The 18,014-nt window shown below is 43.5% G+C and overlaps 2 long non-coding RNA genes and 1 other non-coding gene across 4 annotated transcripts; 1 reads left to right on the top strand and 2 right to left on the bottom strand.

Annotated features, from left to right (window-relative positions):
- The first annotated feature begins 131 nt into the window (after positions 1 to 131).
- On the top strand, positions 132 to 2,104 carry LOC137474131 (uncharacterized). The gene is made up of 3 exons (XR_010999164.1): positions 132 to 226; positions 1,224 to 1,298; positions 1,647 to 2,104. It is a non-coding gene; the product is annotated as an uncharacterized lncRNA (long non-coding RNA).
- Positions 2,105 to 14,560: 12,456 nt separating this feature from the next.
- On the bottom strand, positions 14,561 to 17,970 carry LOC137475005 (uncharacterized). Of its 2 annotated transcripts, none has more exons than XR_010999625.1 (3): positions 17,900 to 17,970; positions 15,798 to 15,955; positions 14,561 to 14,681 (listed from the first exon to the last, which is right to left on the bottom strand). It is a non-coding gene; the product is annotated as an uncharacterized lncRNA (long non-coding RNA). The 2 variants fall into 2 exon arrangements; XR_010999624.1 differs by having other exon boundaries at positions 14,564 to 14,681; positions 15,747 to 15,955.
- Positions 17,845 to 17,916, bottom strand: TRNAD-GUC (transfer RNA aspartic acid (anticodon GUC)). Its single transcript has one exon. It is a non-coding gene; the product is annotated as a tRNA-Asp (tRNA).
- Positions 17,971 to 18,014: the final 44 nt, after the last annotated feature.

The raw sequence follows: 18,014 nt of genomic DNA, 5'->3' as shown, positions 1-18,014 counted from the left end.
TCGGGGCCATCAGCACCACGGACAGCGCCAGGAGCGGCGGGGCCGCCGCACCGGGGGACACCGGGAGGGCCCCGGGGCTGGGCCGCCCCCGGGGCCCGGCCGCCGGCGCTGACGTGCCGGTTGCCATGGCAAGCGCGGCGGCTGGAGAGGATGCTTTTCTCCCACCATGGTTGCCATGGGACCCCGCCGATTGAAAGGAAAGAAGCGAATGAATAAGAGGAGGGAGGTGGAGAGAATATTTAACTAGTTTCCTCTGGGAATTTGTGCCTTTTTTTTTTTTTTTTTTTTTTTTTTAATTCCCATGTGGATACTGAAACTCAGACGACCTTGTCCGTTTCCCTGCTTTGCTCCCGATTTAAAATTCGGCACCTTTTTTATTTTTGAGGAATGCCACCAGCCCAATTTCCTTATGTTCTCTGTCACATACACTTTATTAAGCAAGTTGGAATAATAACAACCACCCTCCTCCCCCCCCACCCCCCGAATCTTCATCAGTCCTCTCTCACAATCGTTTTTCCTGCAGAATTACAACGGTCCTGACAAACTTTCTACCTGTGAACTCAGCAAGAAATTTGTTTGCAGTATGGATTTCTATTATTTCAGGATTTCTGACTTGAAATGCATTGGTAAACTGAACCAATAAAGGCTAGGTATTCTCCTTTGTTTTCCCTAATTTTTCAGTGGAGAACTCCAAGTATATTTTTATAGTTGTTTTTACTAGGTGTCTTTAGTGGAGAAAAAGTACATTTTTTTATTAAAAATACTGTCAAGGAAGAAATAATCAATGTGGTTTTTCCCCCACTAATTGCAGTGGTATAGCTCATTTTCCTATATTTTATACTTTTAAGATACACTACTAACAGTGGAGAGGGCACCCTGGGAATCAGGTCAGAAACATAGAATAATAGACTAGGCTAGAAATACATAAGGTGTGGGCAGTTTTTTTGACTGAATGACATGGAGAGTGTCAACAAGAATTGTCTGTTCATCTTCCAGTGCAAGAGTTTGTAAGAGAGCATCAGATGAAGGGACCTGGCTCAGAACATGAAGAAAGGGAGTAGAGGGGAGCTCCTCAAAGTGTGGGTGCAGCCTCCTGGGGTTCCTTGCTGAAGGATGGCATGGGTGCAGAATTTGATGTGAAATTGAGGAGAGATTGAACAAATGTTAGGAAAAATGCCAAATAGAACTGAAATGTCTAAACTAATAAAACATATTGCTTTCAGAAAATCATCTGAGCTCAGTGCATTGGAGTTTGGGAAAACTCCTGGAGAAAGGATTGTACTGAGGTCCAGTGAAAGGTATTTTGATAAAAAAGCCAATAATTTATGAAGGAGCTGGGAGTGTGACTTTTTAAATACACTTACAATATGCCTCTGCCCTGTTAGAGAATGGCAATAGTGATGGCAGCTTGGCTGTACACTAGCTTCATTACCAGGGACTTCACAGAGTGCTTTTCAAAGTTTGGTGGGCTTTTTCCCAGCAAGCTGGGTTTTATGTTTGGGGTGTTTTCTTGTTTTGTTTTGTTTTTGTGGTGTTTTTTTGTTATTGTTGTTGTTGTTCTTGTTGTTGTTGTTGTTTTTTCTCTTTTCCTCTCTGTGACTGTCAGTGTTAGAGGAAGATAATCTTAATTTTTGCCTACTTTCCAGCTTGGTTTTCCTGACAGTGCAGGAGGGTAGAGGAAAGTTGTCTGACATCTGTGTTGAGGAAGTGTTTCCCAGGGAGATGGAAGCTGCTTGACTGACTCACACCTCAGTTCCTCCAGTTCAGGGGTGGAATTTTTGGCAGTTGTAAATGCACCATGTTTTGAAAGAAAACAACCCTGACAGTTGTTTTGGGGTTCACTTTCTCCTACTTGCCCCAAGACATAAGGATGAGGGCTTGGAGTATTTAGTGATTCTATTTTTTCATGAGCTTTGCTTACATTATCTTCTCCAGTGGCTGTTGGATTGGTCAAGCTTTTATAAAATTCTCAAACCACTCCTGTTATTCCAAATTTGAATGTCAGTTGTTGCCAGAGCCACTGTTGCTGTTGATTATTTTGGAACTGTTTTTGCAGGGCAAAGTTACTTTCATTCAGCATTGATCTGATTTTATTGTGTGGGGTTTTTTTTTACCAGTTCTGGAAGTATATCTCAGATTTTTTTAAACATTTTTTTTTACACCTGTCACATTCTTGGTATTAAGGAAGCTTTTATTCCTGCCAGTGAATCCAGAGACAAACCCAGACAAAGATGGCAAGTACCCCAACTGACACTTGACAAGTGACAAAAGGGCTCACCACCAGAAAGTTTGCTGTGGGGAGAGGGAGCAGAGCAATAAATCCTATGAAGGGATGAGAGATAATAGGTGCAAATTAAAATGTATGGAGTATTGTACCTTCCATGTATTAGGATCATTATGGCTGACTTACTCCCTGGGGTGCAACTTCATGTGGAGTCTGTGTTTGCAGGAGCAGGCAGGGGGAAATCATTGTCATTTTTGCAGAGGACTAGACTCGGATCTGGCCTTGATAGTCCTTATGGGTCCCTTCCTCTCAGGATAACTCAGGATATTCTGTCATGCTGAGTTTTCCCTTTTGTTCAAGGGGATCAGAGTCTAGGGCTCAATGCACCACAGTCATCAGCCCTGGGAGGCTGGAGGCAGCTCTGGGGTTGCACCAGAAAAAGTCTGTCTAAAATTCCTGCCTCTTTTGGTGCCTCAGAGGTGCAGTTCTGGATCCATTGTTTAACATCTCTGGGGCAAAGAGTGATCAGGAGAATCTGCACTGGGTCTAAGTGAGGCTGCTGCCCACTGAAGCCCCATGGCAAAGACCAACCTGTTACTGGTTAAACACATCTCCACTAGGTGTCCTGGGGCTGAATTTGGCTCAGGGCCTCAAAAACTTGGACCAGTGCATGAATGACTCCAGGCTCTCTAAGAACGCTGCATTTCAGCCTGGTTTTGTCTCAGGCATGAACAAGGATCCCTCAGTGTGAATTGTGCCACTAAAGGGGAGCCCACCAAGAGCAGGGCTTTTTGTTTTGTTGTTTGTTGTTTTCACCTGTTTAAATCCCAACAGTGGTTCACAGAGTAGTGAGAAATGCCCCACAGCTGAGCGAAAACCATATCTTTTCTTAGCTGTGCTCAGACCCCTCAAAAGTCTGACCTTGCCCCTCTGGGATCTGAGCACAGACACGTGAAAAGCAAGTAAAATTATGGGATAACAAACTCTGGGAACACCTTGCATGAGCTTTGTGTGGAAAATAGCAACTTGCCTGCAGGAAATATGACTCACTCTCAGTGGTGTTTGGGAAAGTAGGGAGATATCTAGGTTTGTGTTCAAATAAAGCTTGTTATGAACCCGCTTACTTTGCCTCCTCCCCAAGCATTGCATGCAAAGCAGGAGTCACTGGCCCTTGGAGTGAATATACTGTACTGTGCATCCTGATGGATGTAATTCCATATGACCTACATCCAGATAGAGCAGCTGGGATGAGTCAGATCTCTGTGGCTGAGGCTGCCACAGCTCCTGCATTCTTGAATTAAATACTTATGTTTGAAACAGAGCAGGACTGATGTTGAACCATTCATTGCGAAGCGGCAGTAAGACCTGTAGCAACTTTAAAGAGGAACTCATTCCCTGGAGACATTGATCCCTTGCCTGTTATTCAGAGAGAATTTGTGGTGATCATGACATGTGGTGATGGTGATCACCATCATGTGGTGATGTCAAAGTCAGGTCAAGAGGCTGAGGACAGAAAGGATTGCCAGTCAGGGAATCCTAAACATCAGAAGGAGCCATGACAAGAACAGGAAACATGGATAATCCAGTGCTAAGGAAAACAGAGTCACAATTTATTATTTCAGCCTGTACACACTTGTCCTAGATTGCAAGCCAGTGTGTGTATTCTATTTGCCATCTATTAGAGGTGTGGAAGTTATCTTCTGTTAATTGGGCAGTTTTCTTTATCTCTTCCACAAACCAATTCTCCCTCCGGGGAGACATCTGCTGTTAATGAGCCACTGAGTATCACTGCATGACTGATAAAAGTTACATCATCCCATTGTGAGATGCTCCACCTAGGGGGAGGAGCCAAACATTACTACCTGGATATAATCAGAGATTTTGGGACACCAGGACAGCCTTTTCCACTGGATTCCCAGAGGAGCAGCAGCCTTTTCCACTGGATTCCCAGAAGAAGACCAGGCCCATCTACACCACCACTGGATCTTCAGAGGAAGACTACACCCATTTCTACAGGATCACTGCTCCAACAGAACCACACCTGACACGCCAGGAGGACTGCAGCCACCATTTCAATTGGACTGCTACCATTGCCCTGACCCACAGGGTGTCAGGTCGTATCCCGACTCTGTCAGTATTGTTTTGTATTACTGCATTGTTTATTTTATTTTTATTTTCTTCCCTAATAAAGAACTGTTATTCCCGCATCTCATATCTTTGTCTGAGAGCCCCTTACATTCCTAAATTATAACAATTTGGAGGGAGGGGGTTTACATTTCTCATTTCAGGGGAGGTCCTGCCTTCCTTAGCAGACACCTGTCTTTTTAAACTAAGACAAGACTCTTGGCTGAACATGACTGATTTGATTGTTGGAGTGGCTACCTCCTGCCCAGCAGAACAAAATCTATTCTACTTTCCTGATAGGGCCAGAGAACCCAGGATGACTCAGATGTGGTCTGCGTAGTTTGGAGGCCTTGTATAGAGCAGAACTGGGGATGTGAGCGAGACATTAATTTTGAAGAATTAAGAATTTTAGGAAAGTTCAGATGATAATTAAATTAGATGTTGCTGAGTTAGCAGAAGTAGATATATAGGCTCTGCTCATAGTTAACAGTAGCTGGATCTTAGATAAGATATCCAGGATCTATTAACTCATTGCTTGTCAACTTTATGTTTGGGTGGCTGTGCTTATCATGAAAAACAGAATATGATAAACAGATTTCAGGGACACAAAAACAGTTGCAGACTTCCCATACTTGAGGAATCCATTGAACACAGGAAAACTACAAGGATTCATTTGTCACGTATGCATTGAAAGGTAGAAAGGTCAGAATGAGGAAGACTTATTTTACTTCGTCATTTTGGCGACCCCTCCCCAAAATGGACCCCTGACTCATTTCAGGGAACCAAACTACGCATGCTTAATAGCCTTTTTGCCAATTTACATACGAAGAGGAGCAGAGGAAGTGACAGGGATATGAATATGCATTTATATTTTATGTATTCAAGACTTCTGTAAATAAAAGGGCTTTGTAATACCTATGATTTTTGCAGTGCACATTAGGGAATTATCCCATGTGCTGCCCGGCTGTTGTAATAAACATACACTTTCTAACTTTAAACTGTTAGAGAGTGTTTTGTCTGTCTCAGTTGGATATTGATATTAGATTGATATTCTTATTTTAGTAAATCATGAGCTTGCCTTAAACCAAACCAAAGCCAAACAACCCCCACCAAACCCCAAATTTATGAATTGCTCTCATCTGCCTACATCTAGATAAGAAACCTGGATATCTGCAGGCTTCCATGGCTCTCCTTGGGAGACCTATCCCCACCAGAAGTTTATCATGCTTATCAATAGGCAGGATTAGTTCCCCACAGTGCCAACCCTGCTTTATAGCAGCTTCACCTGAGGGCCTGCAGACGTGGCAACTGGCTCTACATCCACACTGCAAAAGGAAATACTCTTCCCAACAGCAGATCTGGTTTCCCAGGGACGTGGAGAGTGAGAGAAGCTGGATTTTAGCTGTTGAATTACATGCCCTTGGTCGGGTCAGGGTTATGTCCAGCCCTGAGTGTGTGCTCCAGCTTGGCACAGCAGCTCAGGCTAGCTCAGTGCCATGGGCAGAGACCTCAGAAGGACAGGTATTTAAACACATAATCTTACCCCAAAGCTGTCTCTTGTGTCACACAGACCTGCTGCAGACATAAAGGCATCCTGCCACATGCTGCCTTTTTAAACACAAAGACACTTGCCTATGCTGTGATAGAGTCTGTTGAGCAAATCTGGCATTGAGCTTGGGAATACCATGTGCTCCAGCTCTCCTTGTTCACACTCTGATCAAGGCTGGTTGCTACTGATGGCTAGAAAACCAGGTCTATCTGTTCCCTCCAAAAGATGCAATAGAGTGGCTCTGCAAGGAAAATACACCCAAGAAGTACTGCAGGTGTGTTTGCTTTGAGCCTGATGGCAATCTCACTAAAACCATTAAAAAGGCTCCCCCTGACTTCAGGAGGGAGGTAATCTCCTCTTCTGGAGTCATCTATTGAGTTACACAAAGATCAGGCTTTATCCTGAAGTTGTTTACAAAAATAACTTATTACAGGGTTAATAACCAGTGAGTCAGTTCTTGCAGAGTCCCAGAAGTCAAAGGGTTGCTTATGACAACTGATAGACCACCCATGAGCAGTGCTTTCCCAGAATCCCTGACAATGCTGCTGATTGCTGATGCTTATCCAGCCTTTTATGGGCTGCTTATAAATGACACATCACTGTGAATCTCAGTTAGCAAAACAAGCAACTCCTGTGTCAGAAAGCCGAGCACAACGTTTGGAAACTCACTTAAATGATTTTTGGCATTTGCAGAATGCTCGGTTGGTGGATTGAATGTTGTGAAATATATTTCTGGAAGAATATGAGAGGTGCTCCAGCCACAAGGCTTCCTAATGTGACATTAGAAAGTCAACTTATTTTCTGGCTTAACGTTACTAATGTAAAAAAAAGTGGGGGAGGGGGAGAGGACAGGGAGGGGACAACTTATTTTATACAAAAATAAAATTTATGACGAACAAGCCCCGAGAATGGACACCAGGCTTTGCCACATATTGGCTGTTTCCCCCCCTCACCTCTGAATTTGCTTTTAAACATGGCTGTGAGGCCATTATACATGTCTGTTATAAAAATAGCCATCACCTGTCACTCACTGGAGACACCAGATTTTCTTACTTGAAGAGATATGGTAATTTCTTTCCCCCCACTGTGCAGAGAGCTGAGGTTATTTATGAAGTATTCCAGCCTTTGGTTTGAATTCTATCTGGGAGCAGCCTAAATGGAGTCACCCTTTGAAGTGTCAGCAGTGGCACTGCTGGACTCAGACCTTTTGTCTTCCCTGGGTGAAGCAGTAGCTGCACACCTAATCCCAGTGCCAAAGGGAGAATGGGATGGTGCAGGAAGGTGGGGGTGGCTGTGGGGGCATCAGCTTTCTCCCTGAGTCAAGCCCGGGGGGCAGTGAGGCTTTGGTGGGTGGTGAACGCAGAGTGACCTCACAGAGCAGGGGTATTTGGCGTGGTGACACCTGTGTCAGGATGTGAATTCCTCTCTCAACATCAGTGGAGCACCCAGGTCATTAAATCCTTTCTGGGATAGGTTCAGGTTTTACTCCTCGAGCTGGGAGAGCTCACAGACATCTGTGGCTCTTAGAAGTGGCTCCAGCAGGGCCCTGGCAGCTCTCAGCTTGCCTGGGGGAAGGACAGAGAAGGATGCACATCACAGGGACTTCCACCTCTCCCCTATCTTCCCAATGGATTTTCACAATCATGGCAGAGAAAATACTCACATTAATAAAACTGTACAAAAGAGAAATGTATTATTCCAAAGAGACAGAGAAAACAGTGGCCAAAGGTGGTTATTGTCATTTACTGTCTATAGTTAGCTTGCTTTTGGGAAAACGATGTTCAAAGGGATCTGTTCCTTGTCCCAACCCCCTGGCCAAGATGGCTCCACCATCAGGAATTTGACCCGAAGGGTTTATAAACTAGAAGAGAGATGCAGCAAAAATCTGCCAAGACTGCACTTATGCTTCCTTAGTGGCACGCCACTGTAACTTTTCACACATTCACCCAGACAAAATCCCGCAGCAGTTCCGCGCGGTTCGTCTTTACCAAGCTCCCTGCATGAAGAAGGAAGCTACCTCCCTCCTTTTCGGATCGCAAATCGCTGCTGCCCTCCCGCGGCCCCGGATCTGCGCGCCGGAGGATGTTTCACGCGTCCCCCAGCATCCCCGCACAGACCTTCCGCTCCGCATAGAGAGCCCCCAGACATGGGGATCTCTGCACCGGGGCTTTTCATGCCTCCTCCCTCTCGGACATCTGAGTTTGAAGCCCCATTTTTTAAATCAAAGAGCGGTAACAGCCTAACTGGGTAGGTCATTGCCCTTTGGAGGAACATGCTTCTCTCCTTGAGAGGGTGGTGAAGTCAAGACTGTCAATGCAATCATTGAATCCATGCAATGACAGTGCCAACCACGACCAGGTTTCCCTGAAACATATTTTTGTCCTGCATTTGCCTATTAGGCCTTCCTGGTGACTGGTTGGAGGAGATGGTGACTCTTTAAGAGGCTGTGTTGTCTCATTTATCTTCCCTATCTCACACATTTACACTCATTTCTGGCAGCACCAAGGGTCAGAAATGCTTGCACTGCAATAATGAGTCTTCAGGAAAGGAGAATTATTACTGAAGGAATGTTGAGACAACAGCGGTTGCAGATTAAACAAATGTTCTGTGCTGGGTGACCGCTGGTGATGTGTTAGTTGGGGCTAAATTCTGTACTAAGTTTAAGTCTGGAGTAACCACCCTGAAACAAGTAAAGTAGCTTTGGTCTGACTCCAGTGTATTGGAGAGCAAAATTTGCCTAGCAAATATGTGGAAAAAGTGCAGCAGATGAAGAGCTTCAGAAAAAGCTCAGTCAAGAAAGGGTTGGTCAAAACTGTTGGATTTCATTCTGTCTTCTCTTTTCTGGTAGCATTTCTGGATCTGGCTTCTCATACCACATTTCTCTATTTTTAGAGAGATTTTTGGATTTGCTTTTGTAAAAGAGGCCTGGACTCTGCTCTCACACTGTCATATGCCTGCCTATTTCAATGAAGTTCAGGTCTATTTGAGCTTTTATAAACAAGGAAAAAATAATAATTGGTCTTATTGTAGCTGAGCAGCAGGTGAGTCATGACTGGCACAACAGACACCTTGAATGCTGTGAACAGAAAGACTTGAGGCTGACTTCTGTTCTCATATGCAACCCCTGCTGACATCAACATCTGAGGGTAAAATTTGGCATCTCTTGCCTCTGTCTGTCCCTCAGCTTTGCAGTTAGCACTGTCTTTGAGAACAGAGGATAAATCTCACTGCTGGAAGCCTTGTGCTGGGGCCACGGCATAAATTACCTGTCCTACCTCACCTCTTCCTCCAGGCCCTACATATGCTGATGGAATTCAGCATGATGATTGTGCTATTTCTCTTCTTTCAAACCAGCACCATGCAGAAACACCTCTGTTGGCACCAGTATTTTTTTGCAAATAAACCCAGGCTTCACCCAAGTTGGTGGTGCTGTGTTGGTTTGTGCTGCTGGGCTCTGGCACACTGAAGTTATGGGAACTTTAAAATTCTCAGGAAAGGAAAATGGAGGCAGATGTCTCCTCTGTTGTTATTACTGTCTGACCTTTTTTCCTTGTACATTCTACAGTGTTTCATTTAGCATGTGAGCACTTCAGGGAAGAAGAGAGGAAGGAAATATCCTTAGTGAGCTCTTTTGTGAAATGAGGTAGATTTGGTGATTTTTTTTTTTCCATGGACAACTGTAAATTTAACACTGTGGACTTTACTCTCTCAAAGTGTTCAGCCCTCCCTTAAACTGTGAACTTGGCTTAGAAAAGGTTGTGGGTCCATGGGCTCCTTGGAAAGTGGCTGGGTTATCCCATCAGCCTTACAGCCACAGTGCTCCTTACAGCCCAGCCCTGGCTAATGGGGGGCAAGAGAGTGAAAGGTGTCAGTCTGGGAAGCTGGGGTGTTGTATTCCTCACAAAATCACAAATCCTTCACCCCTGAGTGTTGGCTCTTCTGGCTCACAGAGGGCATGGCTGATGGAAGGTCTTACCACTGATCCTGGTAAATGCCAATTCCCAAAACTACAAAGGGGATGCAGCCCCCTTGGCCAACACCGAGTGCCTGAAAACAAATCACAGACAGCTAAATGTGCTCCCTGGGACTTCAGCCAGAAACCTGCAGAGGTCAGGCTCTTGCAAAATAAATGTATTTGAACATGTCTTCTGCCCAAGTCTTTCAGACTTATTACTTCCCCTTAATGAGATTATTTGAGCCAAAATTACTTCAGCTTCTGCCAAAGAGAGCTACCTATGCTATTTCTTCAGTCCAGTCTGCACAGTGTTTGCCCAAGCACTGTGGTGTGTGTTCAGGACAAGAGGATCCCACACCTCTGAGGAGCCCCAACAGTTACAGGAAGTATTTCTTGACATGCCTGAGGGACTGCCTATATCTCAGTGCAATACTTGTCCAGGCAGACTTTTGGGCTCCCTTGTGGCCTCTTGGGCTCCCTTAAACCTTCTCTGCTAAAGATGGCCTTGGACAACTCAGCAAAGACTTTCCTTGAGGTCATGTGATAAGTAAAGTGAAAAATCCACCCCTGGTTATCTGAACTTAATCAGACTCAGGGAGTAAGGATGTAACTCCAAGGTTTTCCCTTGTGCTGGCAATATCCCCCACCTATTTCAGCAGAAATAGGGAGAAGTGGAAAGGTCTGCAGTTCATGGCCCTGAATCAAACCTGCACACGACCTTTCCTCTTGGTGTGAGGCCTTTCCCAGGAAGGACCTGCTTCCCAGGTCTGCAGGTCTCTGTGCACAGAGAGGGCTGCAGGCATCACGCTGTAGAAATGTCACGTGGCTGAGGTTATGCACAGTGGGCCAAAAACAGTAGATCAATGCCTCCACTGAGAGCACCCCATGTGTGGAAACCTGGATCTATGGGATGTTTCACAGATTTTTAGGGGAGAGACTTCCACCTGCATAGCACATTTAATCAGTTCATGTATTATGTTCCATGTTATGCAATAAATTGTGGGAGAAGTAGGAAGACACTTTTGCCTTGTGAAATAACCTTGGTAAAAAATAACTATGCAAGAAGTATGGAAATTACTTCCTCTGTTGTGAGCAGCTGGCTGTGCCTGTGGTAAGGGTCTCCAGTTGTTCTCAGACATGGGGCATCCACATACAGAGAAAGGGGGAAGTACATCTCTTTAGGGACACTTCACTTTATGGTCAGAACACTAGGGGCTTTGTGGGTATTTCTGCAAAGGAGCTGAGATATCCAGAGCAAAAAAAAAAACCAGAGACAAGTAATGAAGAGCATTGCAGGGAGCAGCTCATGCAGAGTCAACAGTGGTACTTATTGACCAGCAACTGAAATGAGGACAAGGAAAGGCTTGCCTGGGTTTGAGAAATGGAAGACAACAAACTGTGAGCAAGCAGCTGCTGTTCACAACCTTAGAGCACTTCACTGAGGAGTCATAAAGATTCCCATTATCATTCAGTGATTTTGGAGAAAACATTTGTCTTTGATTCTTCTGATAATTCTTTTGCTTCCTTTCTCTTTTTTTTCTTTCTTCTCCTCTATAATATTGTTTGATTAAACATCTTTCATTGCTTATTGTGAAAAAGTAGAGTTTGTTAATTACTGCCATAGAATAACTCTATTTTTTTAGCTTTAACTCTACAAATTGAGGCCAATGCTGCTGCCAGGCAAAACCTAACAGAAAAGTCACAGAGGGAAATTCAGGCTTAAAAATATTAAATTCTTATGTATCTGACACAGAGCTTTTTTTAATTTGGAGAGACTGATAACATCACATAAGGCTGCATGGTCATGTAAACATTGCTCTAATAAGTAGTCTTCAGCTCACACTCCCAAGTCTATGCATAAGAAGGGGCAGAAATATAATATCAAATGATTTGCAAAAATTTCCATTGGTTGGTGCTGCAGCAACAGCAGAATGCTGCAGATGGTAAGACTGTAATAAACTAGGCAGAAGAAATAAGCAATGCCTCTGCAATCTCAAAAGATACTATTGCCCTAACTGAAAAGAGGAAAGCATATGACTGAACTTTTCTTACAAAATTGTAATAGAAGCTTTTGCTGGTTTTGTTTATTTCTACTCTGCTCCCACTCTTGAATAAAGATGTCTCTAATGGAGATGTATAAGACTTATGCTTTTTGATTAAGTCTTTGAGTAATGAAGTATTTTTTCTGCACAATTCTTTTCTTTCTGCTTGTGTTTTTGCTCTGGTTTGCATTCCTGCTCTGAATATGGATTTGAGGGACAAATATCCAAATAATTACTTTCTCCATTTCCCAGAAGAATCAAAGAAAGGTTCCAAGAAGTCAATCTAAAAGCAAAAAAATATCAAGCGTAATTAAGAGAAGTCCAAGATACTGATCTACAGAAGTAGGCCTGACAATGAACTCAAGAGCAGCCCAATTGCTGCATGTTACAGTCACCAGATGGCATGGCCTGGTGCAGAAACAGGAGGTGATGAATGCCTTTCTGTGCATCTGCTGGTGAAAGAAAATAACTAATAGAATTATCAACAATTTGTATCTTTCAATGCTCCTAACTCTAAAACAATATCCCAAATTTATCCAGAGGCCAGTTTCTATCCATCTCCAGAGTAAAGGTCTCTCAAAGCTGAATCATCAGTAAAAAGGCATGAAATCTCCTCTTGGAAAGCTTTAGATATTAAACAACAGAAAAAAATCATCCTTTTTGTGATCATTGAGTTTATTCTGCATGAAGAGGAGCATCTGCAAACTACTCAAGGGAGCATGCTTTGTGTGAAACCTATATACCATCTCTTTTGTTGCAGTGTTAGATCTTGGATGCTTAAAAGTTAGTATGAGCTTGTTTGTTTGGTACGTCATGGAACAGAAAGGACCCAATCACCCAGAAACAGAAGTTTTTAAAATTGATGACTGAGAAGATTGTGAAGATAGTAACAGCTATAGAAAAACACAGATGATTTCTTCATATACCACAATTCTGTCTGTATAAAAAGTTTTGTATACACTAGGGTTTTCAGATAGAGAAGGATATATGTAACCCACTGCTGCTACATGAAAGTAACACGACCAGAAAGAGGAAGTGTTGCCATCCATGGTATTTCAAAATATTTAACAAAGGAAAAATATGAGACAAAGCAAAATCCTGAATAGGCAAAATAGTGTAATAGTCATTTACCATCAAATTAGTGGAAGAGTTAACTGTGCATCATCTAGATTATTGGGTTTGGGGCAGGAATTATCCTTACTTGAACCAGTCATGATGACATCCTGAGGCTGCCAGATCTCCATGCACAGTTAAATGACATCCTCTGGAGAAGAAAACACACTACACAGCCTAAAGTGGTAAAAAGGAATTGTGCCATAGTTGTGTAGAAATATAAATATAGTCAGTTCAAGTAGAAATTTTAACGTTAGTTACTTGATAGTATATTCTAAAGTTGTAGGTTAATGTTATCAGATGAGTATTGTGATTTTTGGATGCTTTCCTTTTGAAATAATATGAGTGAATCTGATCATCAGGTCTCTCTAGTAGCTTAAACATATCCTAAAAAACACAGCCTAAAAGTAGAGGCTAATTTTTCTGATGGTATAATCTGTGTGCATGTTTAGCAACATGGAAATTATATTTAACAGACAATCTGACAGGTAGAGATAGAACTGTATGAAGTGTTTGTTCACTACTACAAAGAAGACAGCACTGAGGAACTGTCTTGATCAGGAAAAATAAAATAAATAGAATGGACATTCTCAAGCAGTGTAAAAAAATAAATAAAAGGAGAATAAAGTACTAGTAAGATATTGCTTTAAAAATTTTTCCATTTATATGTCCCAGGAGACTGGATTCATTAATGATCATTCCTGTACAAAATGGAACAGCACCTTGTACATCATTATGCTCAAGTGTTAAGTGCTCAAGATGTTAAGAGCTACTGGAGAAAAAGTGGACATCTAATTTACCTTTCTTATAAGTGAATGTGGAAAAAATGCCAGGGTAGTCTGGAGGAGCTATAAAACCACAATGCAGTGGGGTCGAATGCCTGATGGTGGCCTGGGTATATTTTAATCGACAGGTAGGTCAGCATCCCATCTAGTTTATATTATTGTTGTTCCAGTGGCCTGAGTGGAGTTACAGGAACACACAGCACCTGAATGCCCAGACCTGTGTGAAGATGTTGGAAATTCTCAATGAGAGGACTCAACTGCCAGCTTGTTGGTGGCATTCTGTGCTCACAGGTCCACATGCTGCTCTGCGATTGTTTGTGTGCCAGGCAGCTGCAGGAGTGGGCTGCTCCTTGGGGGCACTGGGGCCAGGCTGCCACCAGCAAGGGCACAGACCACAGCACCTCCATATGGTGAGGGGGGCAGGGATGGCAGCAGAGACTGGGGATAGCCATGGCCCAGCTGTCGCCCTCATACAGCTCTTTTCCTAGGAGCTGATCCAAGGCTGGCATCATCACAGAGCTGGCCCGGGCCACTGGCAGCTAGACTCCTCAGTGGAGAGAGAAGACTGCAGAACAAATTGGGGTTCTTGGGGCCAAAAGTTTGTGGATATTAATGATTACAAGCCGAAACTTCTCCAATGAAGATTAAATTATTTTACATTGCTTATCTTATTTATATGATCCCCGGGTTAACCCCGTGCAGGGATCAGAAGCAAACAGCAGCTACTGCTGCAAAGTGTTTCAGCACCTTCTGACAGGCCAAGATACCCCTTTTCTCCTAGCAGCCAAAGGTTTAGCACTGGGAGTCTCTGTAGCAGAACCAAGGTGGAGTAAAGGGCTTGTATCCTCCTAAATGGCCAGTTCAACATGTTTACATTGGATGTCCTGACCTGCAAGAAAGCTTGCAAACAATTTGTCATTGTCTATTCCTGCTATTGCCCCTTGATGACCATTTATAGAGACATTTTCTAATATGTTCTTCCTCATCTCACTACTTACTGATTCGTTTACTTCCAAGGGATATACAATTAACATAAGTTATTGAGAAGGGGTCCTAGCTTCTTTTCCTTGTTCTTAGAGTAATCACCAATATAAAACTTCCAAGATACTCAATTCTCGTAAGTTTGTGTTTTATCATTGCTAATGACATAAAGTGGTCTTTTAACATTTGCAAGCAATATTTTGCTTTTCAAAAATCACCTTGAAAACAGTTAATTGAAACATTTGGCAGAGTTAAGGGTACATAAAATGGACTTAGTTAAATGCACCTATGAATACCACCCTCAGAGGACAAAATGCTTGAAATTACACAGTCCCCAGGGCTTGAACACACTTAAAACAGATGCTTTAGCAAGATGCCATTAACATGCTTATGCTGACATTCCAGCCCACACCTCCCCGCAGTGTTGCTTTGCTACCAGCCTATGAATTCAGCAAGAATGGAACTGGTAATCTGCTCTCCAAGTTGCTCTTGTCTTGCTGGTTTGGCCACAGACCAGCCATGATACTGGCTCTCCATGAGCTTTTGATAAATTGAGGGTAATAAATCACACACATGATGGCAAGCTAAGTGGGAAGAATAGAAGCATCAAAAGAGAAGAAGGTTTAAAGCTGTGTGTGGATAATTAAAGAGGCATTTGAGAAAGAATTCTACTATTAACAATTGTTTGCATCTCCAGATTTCATTAGTGCTCATTCAAATTGCGCTTCTGCTAACTGCAGAAGTCTTCCAGCTAAGGGATCCCTCACCTTGTGCCCCCTGTGGACACTGCCCATGAGGAAGCCATCCTGAACTGCACTAGCATTCTCAGGAAGGTCTGAAACATGTGGGGAGCTGTGTCTGGGCTTGCTGGCATTCCAACTGTCCTGGCTCCACACTACCAACTGGGGAACAACAGAACCGTGGGGTGGGAAGGGTTTGGTAGCACAGGAGAAGGGAAAGAGGTTGAGCTGACCTGGATGACTTAGGTGAGAACAAAGTACCCTGCAGGTGGAGAGAGGCTGACCTTATAAAACCCTGTTCAGTGCCCTGAGTTCCTTGTTCCTCTTCCTTTCACCTTTGCCCATGCACCAATGAGAATGCCTTTCTGAGACTTCAGAAGCTGTATGTTTAGAGCAAAACTTTGCCTCTTGGGTAGTGGCTTGAGCACCGTGAAAGCTAAATCTGAAAACAAGAACCATGACTAAGCAGGTATGAAATTGCTTACAAGACTCTTTTTTTATGACTAAAAACACTGTCAGCAGAGTTCTGTTTTGAATTAATTGCTTTTCTTATCCCTTATTGTTTTATGACAGTTGAAATTGCCTGACTGGATGCCAACACACATGAACAACTATGGTCTGATCTCTGTTTTGAAATAAACTGCCTACTAAGCAAAAGAAGTTCCCTTGATTTTCTGATGACATATATATGTGGATTTTGAGAAAGAGAAGTGAGGTTGGCAGGAAATTCAGAAATCACGAAATGGAAAATGTTATGGTTATTTTTTCTCCCTTCTATAATACAGACCTACTGAAACTCCTTCCTAGTCCTGCCCTAGTTTGTCTGGGCATGTGGCAGCAGTCTAGAAGCTTATATAAAGCTCCAGGGTATCACTGTGGGTGGTGCTCACATCCCCTCTTCTTCATGTACTTCTCACATTGCCATCTCAGATTCACATCCAGATGGGACAGCTGGGGTGGTGGGGTGCTCTTGAGAGGCTTATGGGCTTTGCCATCAGCTGATGAGCACACAGAAACCATCTCTTGGTCTTGCACAGTACATCAAGCCTAGCGTTCCTCCTGTAGTCTCAACTCCCCACAGCTCTTGGTGTGCTGCTCCCATGGCTGTCCACACTTGGGCTGAAGGTGTGCTACTTCGGAAACCAATTTCTGGAGGTGACAGGGATTAGATTTTGGATTTGGCATTACATGTCCATGGTTTCCAGCAATGCTGTGTTAAGAGTAATTGCCCTTTGTTGCCATACTTTTCTGTCAAGTTGCCTCTTAGCTCTTATTACACAGAGAAAATTTCTCTTGTGCATATTCTCACGAGTGCTTGCTGCTGGTTGGGGGGCTGATGCAAATTTGCTCATGGCACAGAACTGTCTGCTTTCAGTGTGCAGTTCAGGCATCAAATTAGTTTTACTGAAACTGCCAGAGAGCACAAAGCCAGGGCCAGAGCAGGGCTCACCAGCCTTGTGCTCTGAACACCAGACACATGCATCCTCACAGCTGGGTGTCTTGGCCTTTTGCCTTGGGTCTTAATTCCTTACTCCTTTTATGTGCAATTGGCCATGGAGCTATTTCCTGACTTGGAAAAACAGAAATTTGGGCAATCATATTTACTGCTCAGCATCTGCTGACCTCCCACAGACAGGAGATCTCTCCTAGTACCTTTGTGCTGAACTGTGAAATAAATAAATAGGCAAATAAATTTCTGGCAAAAGGATTAAAAAAGAGGGGGTGCTTAACAAAGCATTTTCAGTGATACTAAGTAAAGGTAAGCAGGGATGCTGGAGTCTCACAGCTGTTCTGCAAACTACTCTTAGCTGGTGCACTTAGCTAAGTGTGCTCCGGGCAGTATCCAGTGAAGCCTCAGGGCGCCAAAGCTCTCTTTTTGAGGACAAAAATGCTAGCCTGTGTTACTGCAAGCCAGGACATGGCCTCTGGCCTTCCACCTTCCCTCTCCTCCTGTGCCTGTTTGACCTGTCCCCGTTCCCATTGTTTCTGACTCAGGTGAGGCTGGATTAGGTTTTTTCCATCCCAGTTTAAGAAAAAGGGTGAATGTTTTTGAAAGGTTTAACCCTTTTGTTCAGCTGTTTGAGCCATTAAAATATGAAAATGATTTCCCTGTGTCTGCTCTCAGTTTTGCAGCTGATCTTCTGAGATCCTGCTGCTACCTCAGCCCTGGAGCAGGTAGGCAGCCAGACCCGGATAGTTTTTGCTCTGTTCTTTCTGTTTTAGAGTCGGAACAGTTTTATTACGGCTGTATGGAAACAGCTTTGATTTCCCAAAAAATTGATTTTGCTTTTACGGTAGAAGCAGCTAGGGAAAAAGGAAAAACACTTGTACCTCCCCGTCGGGGAATCGAACCCCGGTCTCCCGCGTGACAGGCGGGGATACTTACCACTATACTAACGAGGAACTGTACATTCATTATTTTTCCAGTAGGGCTCACATTCTGTTTAGTCTCTCGCATCCTGGTGACGGTCAACTGAGTCAACCAAGTCTCTCGGCTCACA

Source organism: Anomalospiza imberbis, chromosome 5, assembly GCF_031753505.1.
Source record: "Anomalospiza imberbis isolate Cuckoo-Finch-1a 21T00152 chromosome 5, ASM3175350v1, whole genome shotgun sequence".
Taxonomy (NCBI): domain Eukaryota; kingdom Metazoa; phylum Chordata; class Aves; order Passeriformes; family Viduidae; genus Anomalospiza; species Anomalospiza imberbis.
Note: the sequence above shows the minus strand (reverse complement) of the source record. Positions and strands in the feature narration are given on the sequence as shown.